This window comes from Panthera onca, chromosome A3 (genome assembly GCF_046562875.1).
Source record: "Panthera onca isolate mPanOnc1 chromosome A3, mPanOnc1 haplotype 2, whole genome shotgun sequence".
Lineage (NCBI taxonomy): Eukaryota > Metazoa > Chordata > Mammalia > Carnivora > Felidae > Panthera > Panthera onca.
The window spans coordinates 38,776,729-38,787,634 of NC_138341.1; the positions used below are offsets into that span (position 1 = coordinate 38,776,729).

Consider the following 10,906-nt stretch of genomic DNA (forward strand, 5'->3'; position numbering starts at 1 on the left):
ACCCAAATTGAGAGGGGAAAATTCCCTAAATTTAAAAATTTAGGGGCGCCTGGGTGGCTCAGTCGGTTAAGCATCCGACTTCGGCTCAGGTCACGATCTCATGCATGGTTCGTGAGTTCAAGCCCTGCATCAGGCTGTCTGCTGTCAGCACAGAGCCCACTTTGGATTCTCTGTCCCCCACTCTCTGCCCCTCCCCCACTTGTTCTCCCTCTCCCTCTCTCTCTCAGGATAAACATATAAACTTTAAAAGTATATATTAAAAATAAAAGAAAATAATACATTTAAAATGATGCTTGTGTAGGAGCACCCAGCTGGCTCAGTCAGTGGAACATGCAACTCTTGGTCTGGGGGTCGTGGGTTCGAGCCCCACAGTGGGTGTAGAGATTACTTAAAATTAAAATCTTTAAAAAAAAAAAAGAATCTTGTGCAATATGGTAATTTCTATTCTGGCTCTCAGGACTTCTGAGGGAGTAAGTTGACCAATAAAGTGGGGCCAGGTGCAGTTCGAGAAGCCACCTTCTGTTCTCTGTATTTCTTTTTTTTTTTCAACGTTTTTTATTTATTTTTGGGACAGAGAGAGACAGAGCATGAACGGGGGAGGGGCAGTGAGAGAGGGAGACACAGAATCGGAAACAGGCTCCAGGCTCCGAGCCATCAGCCCAGAGCCTGACGCGGGGCTCGAACTCACAGACCGTGAGATCGTGACCTGGCTGAAGTCGGATGCTTAACCGACTGCGCCACCCAGGCGCCCCTGTTCTCTGTATTTCTATCGGGCCTTTCTCTGAGGGCTCAAAGGTGCTGATGAATAATCAACCATACCAACACCAGAGGTGTCCTAACCTCCCAAAAGCCTGCGGCGGCGCACATTTGCATGAGAGGCTAAGAGCCAGGCACAGATCATTTTGAAAATCCAACTCTCTCCCTTACTTGCAACCTCAGTGGTTGGGATGGAGGGCGGCAAAGCTAGCCGGTTCGCCTAAATAAAGGAGGTCGCACCCCACTTGAAGCTGTGAGCGGTGGGGCTCCTTCTAGTCCTAAGATTCAAGGAGCGGGGCTTTGGAGGCTGGAGGAAGAGCAGTGGTGAAGGGAAGGGAGGGGCGGGAGGTGGCTTGGAGGAAGCAGAAGTCAGCTGTTTTCAAGTGCGGATTACACACACACCCCAGGTGTTTGAAAACAAGCTCCCCAAAGCACTCAGCAGTCTGCATTCCTTCCCACAGCTCTCTAAGAAAAGTGTCTCTTCTGGCTTAGGAAGAGTCAGAAAAAAATTGCCACTCCAACCCCCTCATCTTAATCCCTCGCCATTTGAGGAACAATAGAGAAAGCGCACCTGACAAAGGCCTTGGGCTCAGGCCAGGTTCCTCTGCGCAGTGTGAAGAGCATAGCGTCAGCTCCTGTTCCTTCAAGTCTGGAGGCGCGATACAGCCAAGCCTCTGATCTGAGTTTCTTCTGGAAATGCGGAACGCTGCCACTGGAAAGACGGCTTTGGTGTGTAAATAAACCATCTGAGGCCGGTGCTTCTAGCCGTCGTCCTTCTGCTTTGCCCCACCACTTTCTCTAAACTTGGAATTACTTCTCTTTTTCAGATCTACCTCTCTTGCCACACAAGACTAGAAAACACAGTGACACCGAGACGCGTTTTCACAGGCTCGGAAGCGGGCACACTGCCTATTTTCAAGCAGCTGCAATTCGAATGCTCTGTCAGACGCGACTCAACGGAGAGAACAAAAGCGTCATCAGATGCATCAGGCTGAGGTTACCAGCCTTATTTTCAAATGGTGTTCCTCCAAGGACTCTCCGGAAATAATGTCAACAGTAAAAATGGACTGATTATCCAGGCAGTAAAATCTAGCACAGGTGTTCATGAGGGAAAGTTAGAATCACATTTTACTCTTGTAATAATTTTTGCAAGAGCCAACGGTGCCTGGATTACGTGATGGAACGGACTGAGGGTTGGAGGAGCTCCTGACCCACCCACTCTGGCTCTTCTGTTCTTTCACCTCCCTGAAGCTGAAATCATCGGACGGGAGAAAACCTAAGCAGCAAGAAGGAAGATGGTCTATTGTGGAGTGCTTTCCTATTCCGAATGGAACAAATGCAAAGATTCTTCACTGGTCAAGAATAGGTAGATACAGGGGAGCCTGGGTGGCTCAGTCGGTTGAGCGACCGACTTCGGCTCAGGTCATGATCTCACAGCTCGTGAGTTCGAGCCCCGCGTCGGGCTCTGTGCTGACAGCTCGGAGCCTGGAGCCTGCTTCAGATTCTGTGTCTCCCTCTCTCTCTGCACCTAACCCACTCACATTCTGTCTCTGTCTCTCTCAAAAATAAATAAACATTAAAATAAAATTAAAAAAAAAAAGAATAGGTACATACAATCCCAGAGGTGAAGACGCTGGGTGGCATTTTCACCAGCGGTTACTATGGCTACTCACCCTCCTGGGTGATAATGACAGATGACAGTAAGACCACGAAAGAGAAGCCCAAGAGACTCCTAGAGTACAACCCCAGGCCCTTTGATTCTCCCCGAATCTTTTCCAACATTGTATCTCTCTTGGCAGCTGTCATTTCCATGTGCACTGGGACATGAAATCAAATGAGGAATTTAAAAAGAAAAGTTGATGGGGCAGCTGGGTGCCTCAGTCAGCTAAGCGTCTGACTTCAGCTCAGGTCATGATCTCACAGTTCATGAGTTCAAGCCCCGCATCGGGCTCTGGGCTGACAACTCAGAGCCTGGAGCCTGCTTTGGATTCTGTGTCTCCCTCTCTCTCCTCCCTTCCTCTACTCGCACTCTCTCTCTCTCTCTCTCAAAAATAAACATTAAAAATTTAAAGAAAAGAAAGAAAAGTTGACCCAAGGTGCATTTCTGCAACCGCCCTGAGTTTCCATCCTATAAGTGACTTCATGTCAACTGTCTTTTCTGTATGCTTTCCAAAGTGTTTTGTTTCTCTTATCTTTGCTTCTAGTTGACTTACCATTCCCACAAAAGAGGCAGAAACTTTGAGGAACCGAGGTTACAAAAAAAGAGAGATAGGTAGATGAATGCAATATAGATGATGTAGCCCACGCCTGCCCAAAAGGAAACAGTATCTCTGCGGTTTAATTTGATGGTCAATACGCTATCTACCTTATTGATTAGGACATGGTCAAACGTCAATAGTAACGTCCAAAAGTGCACCAACGATAGGAGAGGATGAAATCCTAATTACTTTGGTTTCATCACCACTCCTGACACAGATTTGCCTTAAATGTCAATGTCACTTGAAGACTGAAACGCAAGTTGTCCAAATAAGTGTCTGGCAGAGGATTTAGCTTCGTTCTAGAAAAATGAATGAAGTTCTGGAGCGAGTAATTTTATTTCTCAGAAGAGGCAGGAAAATCCCAACACATAACATTTCATCAATTCACCAGTTAGTAGGTGTGGGTGCCTCTTCTAAATAAAGGATCAGAGGCCTCAATGGTGGCACCAGAGTTGAGCAGGCATTTCCCACCCGTACCCCTCTGCCCTGCAAGGGCTTTCCCCTTGTCAGCCCTGCCGATAGACAGCTTCTGGACCTGGGTCCATCAGGCCTGTCAGGTGCTGCCCGCCCCTTCCCCGGGTTCAGCCCCTCCCCTCTGACCGGCCACCCAGGAGGTGCTAAGGTATCAGCTGCTATTGTCTCAGCCTCCTTCCTTTCTTTCAGAGCTCAGCTGCCTGACTCTCAACACCCATTCATTCGTCCGGCAAACATTTATTGAACACCTACTCTGTGCCCAGTGCTAGGCTCTGTCCCTGGAGGTGAGCCCCCGCCCCCTGGAAATCCACAGTCCAGTGCCACCAGCGTGATGTCAGGCAAACAGTCACCCTAACACACCCCAGTTACCAGCTGCAAAAGCGCTATGAACGAAAAATACTAGGAGATGATTATGAAGAAGCCCTTGTCTGTTCGGTGAGGGAAGGAGCTAGGGCCCTTTCTGTGAGGATGAAGCTGGCATCTGAAGAACAGGTAGCAATTAACTGGCTGAAAGACTGGAAAGTGGTCCAGACCCAGGAAGGAGAATCTGCCAAGACCCTCAGGAGGCAAGGAGTATTATTTCTTCTCTTAACTCTGAGTTACTTCTTGTAATTATCCCCAACAAAAAGAGCTTGGAGGTGTGTGTGTGTGGGGGGGGGGGGGGGGGTGGAGGGGAGAAAAGAAAAGAACTGCATCTACAAGACCTGAAGTTCTTTGCTGAGCAAAAGTTACACAGAAGTCAGTTCAGAAAGGGAGGACTTTCACATATGAGGCCGCAGGGTTTGGGGAGGGGTGCTCCTCGTACCCTGGTACGCTCTCCTCTCTTTTAGTACACAAGCTCTGCCCCTGCCCACCATACCCCTTGTTTCCGCAGGGCACAGCACCCCCAGCTCGAGACTACATTTTCCAGCTTTTTTTGAAGTCAAGTGCGTCCACCTGATTAAGTTCCAATGGGATTCACATGGAAATGAATGTCCCTTCCTTTAAGGGAAATTGCTTGTTTTCCAGTTCCTCTCCCCCTCTCCTCCCATGTTCTGTTCCAACAGAGAAAAAGCAGCCAGGTCCCCGGGAGGCCTGTGCTGCAAAGGGCACATCCCACATCAAGGCTGTTCCGTGGCCGAGCAGGCAAATGTGGTCTTCAATTTAGGGCTCTCTTTAAGTTAGCCCGTTCCCTCATGAACACGGGAGTGGTTATCTTATGCAATTATTTTGTCTTTATAATGCCAACCAAAACAGAAGTCATGACCACAGTCACAATCAAAAAGATAAATCTGATTATAGAAAAATTTTGTTGGGTAGCAAACACAAGCCAAACTAAACGCCAAATGACAAAATTGGAAAGCAATATTTGCAACACATGACAGACCAGAGGCTAATACTACATATATTTTAGTAACTATTTACCACTTGTGTTGAGTACTTTATGAGACTGTCTTGAGTAATACTGACTGTAACCATGTGAAGCAGGCACTATACAGCACAATGACCAATCATGCGCTCCAAATTCACCGCTGATTCGCCGAGCGGCTTGGGGGAAATGACCTAAAATAAGGATAATAATACCTTCTTCGTAGGATTATTTATGAAAATTAGATGAGACAGCATTGCTCTGAACAGTCGGGCAGGCTATGCCCGCACAAAGGTAGGGATGCCTTTGTCTAATTGGTGCAAAGGTGACTTATGGACGAGGGGCTCTCAAATGAGTTAATGCTGAGCGAAGTACCCGAAGCAGGTCCTCAGTAGAAGTTGACAGTTATCCTTTTTTAAAATTTTTTTTATTATTTTTTTTAATGTTTATTTATTTTTGACAGAGAGAGACAGAGCACGAACGGGGTAGGGGCAGAGAGAGAGGGAGACACAGAATCCAAAGCAGGCTCCGGGCTCTGAGCTGTCAGCACAGAGCCCGACATGGGCTTGAACTCACAGACTGCGATATCATGACCTGAGCCAAAGTTGGACACTCAACCGACTGGGCCACTCAGGCGTCCCGACGGTTATCCTTAACATTAACATTACTGCTTTCAATCTCCTGGCCAGAAAACAGGCTTGGAGAGGCTGTGATTTCTCCCTGACAGGGTTAATGCAAAGATTCTATTAGATGGATAACAAAAAGTCAAACAATCCAACAAAATTTGCCAAGAACATTGTTCACAGAAGAAGAATGCACATACGAAAAGATGGCCAAAATCACTCATAATTAAAGAAGTGAATGTGGAAACGAGAAAGGAGATACTTTTTGTCTATGAGATTAGTAAACTTTGGTTATACTGAATCTTGAATAAGGATGTGAGGAAATAGTCTCTCATGCTGCTGATGGGCTTGTTAATTAGCATGAGGCTTCTTCTGACCGAGTTTCAGACCTAATCATTGAATTCCAAATAAAACAATGCTTTACATTCTCAGGGTTTCTGATCTAGGATAAATGCAGGGGTGCGAATAACTAGCCAGCTGATCCTGGACGTGCTCAAGATTTGACCAGCCACTGACCTGTCACTACAAACAGGCTTTCTCTGACATTTTCATATTTATTTTAGTTTTAGTTACCAAGAAATCTATCTTGGCTAGGGGGAGATAAGATGCAAACTTTTGAAATTATGGCCTTTAAGCAACAAAACAAAAAGTGTTAACACGAGTGCTTAAAATTATTCCATATGAATCATTCACTCCCCTTGCCTCTTAGAGACTATACAACATGATTTAATCTTTTGTTGATGACTCAGGGTCAATATTAATGAATACCAAGGACCCTTTCATCTCAGAACTCAACATCAAATTGGTTTATATTATCTACAAAACCAATACATTAAGGGGACTATTCAATAAATGATGTTGGGACCCCAGGTGGCCTTCTAGAAAAAAGAAAGTTGAATCCTCATCTCTCATCCAAATAAATTACAGCGGATTTTTGAATATAAAAAGCTTTGAGTGGGGTGCCTGGGTGGCTCAGTCGGTTAAGAGCCTGACTTTGGCTCAGGTCATGATCTAACCGTTCATGAGTTCGAGACCCGCATTGGGCTCTGCGCTGGCAGCCTGCTTCAGATCCTCTGCCTCCCTTTCTCTCTGCCTCTCCCACTCTCTCTCTCTCCCTCAAAAATAAATAACATTTTTTAAAAAGTTAAAAGAAGTTTTGAATATAAAAAAACAGAATTGTAAATGAAGAAAACATGCGAGAATTATTTTATAACCTCAGAATGAGGAAGGCCTGGCAGCTTTGACACAAAAATCTAGAAGCTCTTAAGGAAGATACTAACATTTGATGATATAAAAACGATACCCATGAGATAAAAAACAAAACACTGAAACAAAGACAAAAGGGCATATCAGGATAAAATACTGTAACTCCTATTAGAGACAAAGGGCTCAATCTCCCCAAAATAGATGCAGCTCTTAGCAATGGATAAGAAAATTACTAATATCTTAAAGGACACTATTATCACAAATCCCACAGAAGCTACTTGCAGCCTAGTTACTTCCCTTTTTGGTTTTTCCTTAGCTGGGGTATCTTGAGGGCAGAAACTCTCTCTTTTCTCCTTTTCTCTTGTGCCTGGTCCAGCGCCTGGCATGTCATTGGCATTTCATGAATTTTTCACCAAATGAAGAAGCTTCATATGTTATATATTGAAATGTCTAGTGTTTCATTTGCCAAATGCTTTCTCACCTAAGAAGATCGGTCCAAACAATGCTCTCAGGCAAATCATGTATTTTATTTTATTTTTTCTAAGCAGGAAAGTGTCCATTAATCTTTACCTTGTGTTCTCATCTTGACACTTGACTCATCCATGATCAAAGGCAGTCTACTCCATTCCCAGGTTTATCTGTTCAGAAAATAAAAAATAGGCATTCAGAAAATAAACACTATTATTTACTGAATGCTTAGTGCTTTACACACGTTATCACATGTAACCCTTCAAACAATTTAGGTTATAGCCATCTAGACCTCACACATGAGAAAATCAAGTAGATTCAAGTGGCTTTTAGCTGGTGGTACTATTCCCTGAGTTAAATATGCACCAAAGCTGAGTCCGGAGCCCAGGTCTCTCTGTCTTCAGAAACCAGAGAACTGGAACATTCTGCTTGATTGCCAGAAATACTTCTGAGACCTTCCATCACAGGTTCCTGGGAGGCTCTGCTTCTAAAGGACCAATCTAACTAGTGCCCCACAATGACATGCGCTCCCTCAATTCAAGTTCACTCCATTTTCACCTCCCAAATCTCCATCTAAGATTTCCTTTCCCCCCAAACCATCTCCCCCCCCCCCAAATACATATTAATACATTCATATGAAGTGCTCCTTGACTTTCCCACCACTTGTATACTCTTTGCTCCTTAGCATGGCTCTCAACCGTCTCCCACTGCCTCTCTGCTTCTGACGGACGCTACAGGCACATCCATGGTAGCCATGGCTTCTCCATGTCACCTCCAAATGAGACAAGAGCAGGAGTCCTACTATTTGAGGAAGACTTTGGTTGATTCGGATACCGCTCACTGATCTCTCCAACTTGGGAATCACTTCTTTATCACTTATGTGTATCTACAAAGCAGCACTTTTCCTCATTTTTAAAGTTTTGAATAGGTAATTATGCTCCCAAACTCAAATGTCAGGATCATTGTGGGGGTGAGGGGGAGATTAAAAAGTATACAGCCTGCAGGCATCCCACTCTAAGGGTTCAGACTCCATGTGGGCAGAGTCAAGGCATGTGCATTTTAACAAGCTCTCTGGGTGACTCTGACACAGGACTCAGAAGCACTGGTTGGAAAATTAGGTCAGTCCAGCTTCTCCAATCTCAGCCTTGACTGGGTGGGGTCAACTCAAGAAGATCTAGACTAAGGGAGCAGCCATAGGTTCAAGGTTCAAGCCATAGGTGGTTCTTCTCCTTCTCCTTCTTCATCATCATCGCCATCAAAAAACCATCTATAGAGTGCCTATTATTTGAAGGTAACTGCTATTCTCAAAAGGTAGAGACAAAGCAAAGGTCCTAGGATAGAAAATCTGGGAACTGTTTATTTGTTTTTGAGAGAGAGAGCACAAGCGGGGCAGGGGCAGAGAGAGAGGGAGATGCAGAATCCCAAGCAGATTCTGCACTGTAAGCACAGAGCCCGATGTGGGGCTTGAACTCACAAACCATGAGGTCATGACCTGAGCCAAAATCAAAATTCGGATTCTTAACTGACTGAGTCACCCAGGTGCCCCTGGGAACTGGGATTTTAGAGGAATGAATCTTAGTTCAATTGGAGGTTGGTAAGAAGAGGTACAGTGAGGTAGTAAAATATATGATGCTTATACAAAAATTTTATGTAAAATGGAGTCTAGCAAAATGATAAAGCCACTGATACTATAAAATCCACTAATCTTTCTCTGCTTACCAGACACAGGTTGACTTAAGATCCTGGTTACATCTTGACCTGTCAATTCATATAACTAAAGAAGAGAACTGGTTTTTAAACTTCTTGATTCATTCATGGCAAACCATGACAGGTTTAGGACCAATGCATTGGGCAAACCATGGAGGGTGCTAGGGCCATGCTGTTTCAGTAGGAGAATGGACTCCTTTCATTCAGGCTGGATGGCCAAGACTATCCATTGTTCTGTCAGTGGAGAAGTCTAGGTCACAGAAGATAGACAGGAAGACAGGAATATAGACAAAGATAAGAAGATAGCAGTTAAATTTATTAATTACATTAAACATAGGTCACAGAATTCTTAACCATTTTAACTTTGGAAAGTGTTGGGTAATGACCACTGCTTCATACTGAAGCTCCACACCTGTCTTTTCAAGATAGCAGAAGAATTGAGTTCTCCTAGGAGGAAACTTCTATCTTCATAGACATCATATGCACGGTTGGGTGAGGGTTTATAAATTAGCATATCTTATAGATAAGTTTTGCTCATCTGAAAGCCTAATTTATCCTTAAAAGACATGCTTATTTCAGTATTCCCAGGCAAGATAAAGTGACCTTGGGGATTGTAAACCTGTAGCCTGAGTCTCCTGGGTCCCTTGGTCCTCTGGGTCATAGAGAGTCAGAACTTTCTCCTGTCTGAAAGCTATGTGAATGCAGAGATTCATGGCTTATCATGTCTGCCTGGAGCCAGGGCCAGGATCTGTCATGCTCAATATATATTTCTGGAGTTCATAAATGATCCTTCTTGAATTTATAAATGAACCTAATTTTAAACTCAACCTGAAATACTTGCTGAAAATGTTCTGCAGGGGATGGAAAACACTTGGACAAGGTTGATAAAAATATTTCATAAACATTGTCCAGTGGCAGCTGTCAGGGCACAAGAAATCCTCTCTCTGTTCCTTTTTGGATATCATCATGGATTATGTCTTCACAAATTTACAATAGATCCCAAGGAGTACCTCAGATGGTTTCCTGAATCAAACATTTAAAAAAAAATTTTTTTTTAACGTTTATTTATTTTTGAGACAGAGAGAGACAGAGCATGAACAGGGGAGGGGCAGAGAGAGAGGGAGAAACAGAATCTGAAACAGGTTCCAGGCTCTGAGCTGTCAGCACAGAGCCTGATGCGGGGCTCAAACTCACGGACCGTGAGATCATGACCCGAGCTGAAGTCAGACGCTTAACTGACCAAGCCACCCAGGCGCCCTATGAATCCAACATTTTAAAATAAAAGTTAGCCAAACCTATCAAATGGGGCAAATTAATATCCTTTTCCATTCCCATGTAAACACAGGTAAGCGGCAATTCTTTAATTTTTTTTTTAATTTTTAAAAAATGTTTATTTATTTTTGAAAGAGAGAGACAGAGTGCAAGCAGGGGAGGGGCAGAGAGAAGGAGACACAGAATCCAAAGCAGGCTCCAGGCTCCAAGCTGTCAGTATGGAGCCCGATGTGGGGCTCGAATCACGAACCACGAGATCATGACCTGAGCTGAAGTCGGACACTTAACCGACTGAGCCACCCAGGTGCCCCTGTAAACTGCAAGTCTTTATGTTGGTTAAAAAAGGTTCAAAAAACAAAAAAATTTTTTTACTACTAATGTGGAAGTTTGTCTTAACCTTAATTTTAAAATAAGTATCATTGGGGCACCTGGCAGCTTAATTGGTTAAGATTCTGACTTTAGCTCAGGTCATGATCTCACGGATCGTTGGTCTGAGCCCCACATCATGTTCTGCACTGATAACTCAGAGGCTGGAGCCTGCTTGGGATTCTCTGCCTCCCTCTCTCTCTCTGCCCCTCACCCACTTACATGTTCTCTCTCTCTAAATTAAATAAACATTTAAAAATAAAATAAGCATTATTAAACTGAACATCCCTTTGTTACTAAACATTATAAGCAGTGCTGTTCTTATTGAGGAATTTATTTTCAGATTTGGGTCTTTGTTAATAAAATTAAGTTTACCCTTACTTGTATTACATTATATATACATATATATATATATATATACATATATA

At 43.9% G+C, this 10,906-nt stretch overlaps 1 long non-coding RNA gene across 1 annotated transcript; it reads right to left on the bottom strand.

The window, feature by feature from the left end:
• Nucleotides 1–4,903: 4,903 nt before the first annotated feature.
• On the bottom strand, nt 4,904–9,080 carry LOC144615951 (uncharacterized). Its single transcript, XR_013554714.1, has 3 exons — nt 8,991–9,080; nt 7,236–7,303; nt 4,904–5,030 (listed from the first exon to the last, which is right to left on the bottom strand). It is a non-coding gene; the product is annotated as an uncharacterized LOC144615951 (long non-coding RNA).
• Between the last annotated feature and the right edge of the window lie 1,826 nt (nt 9,081–10,906).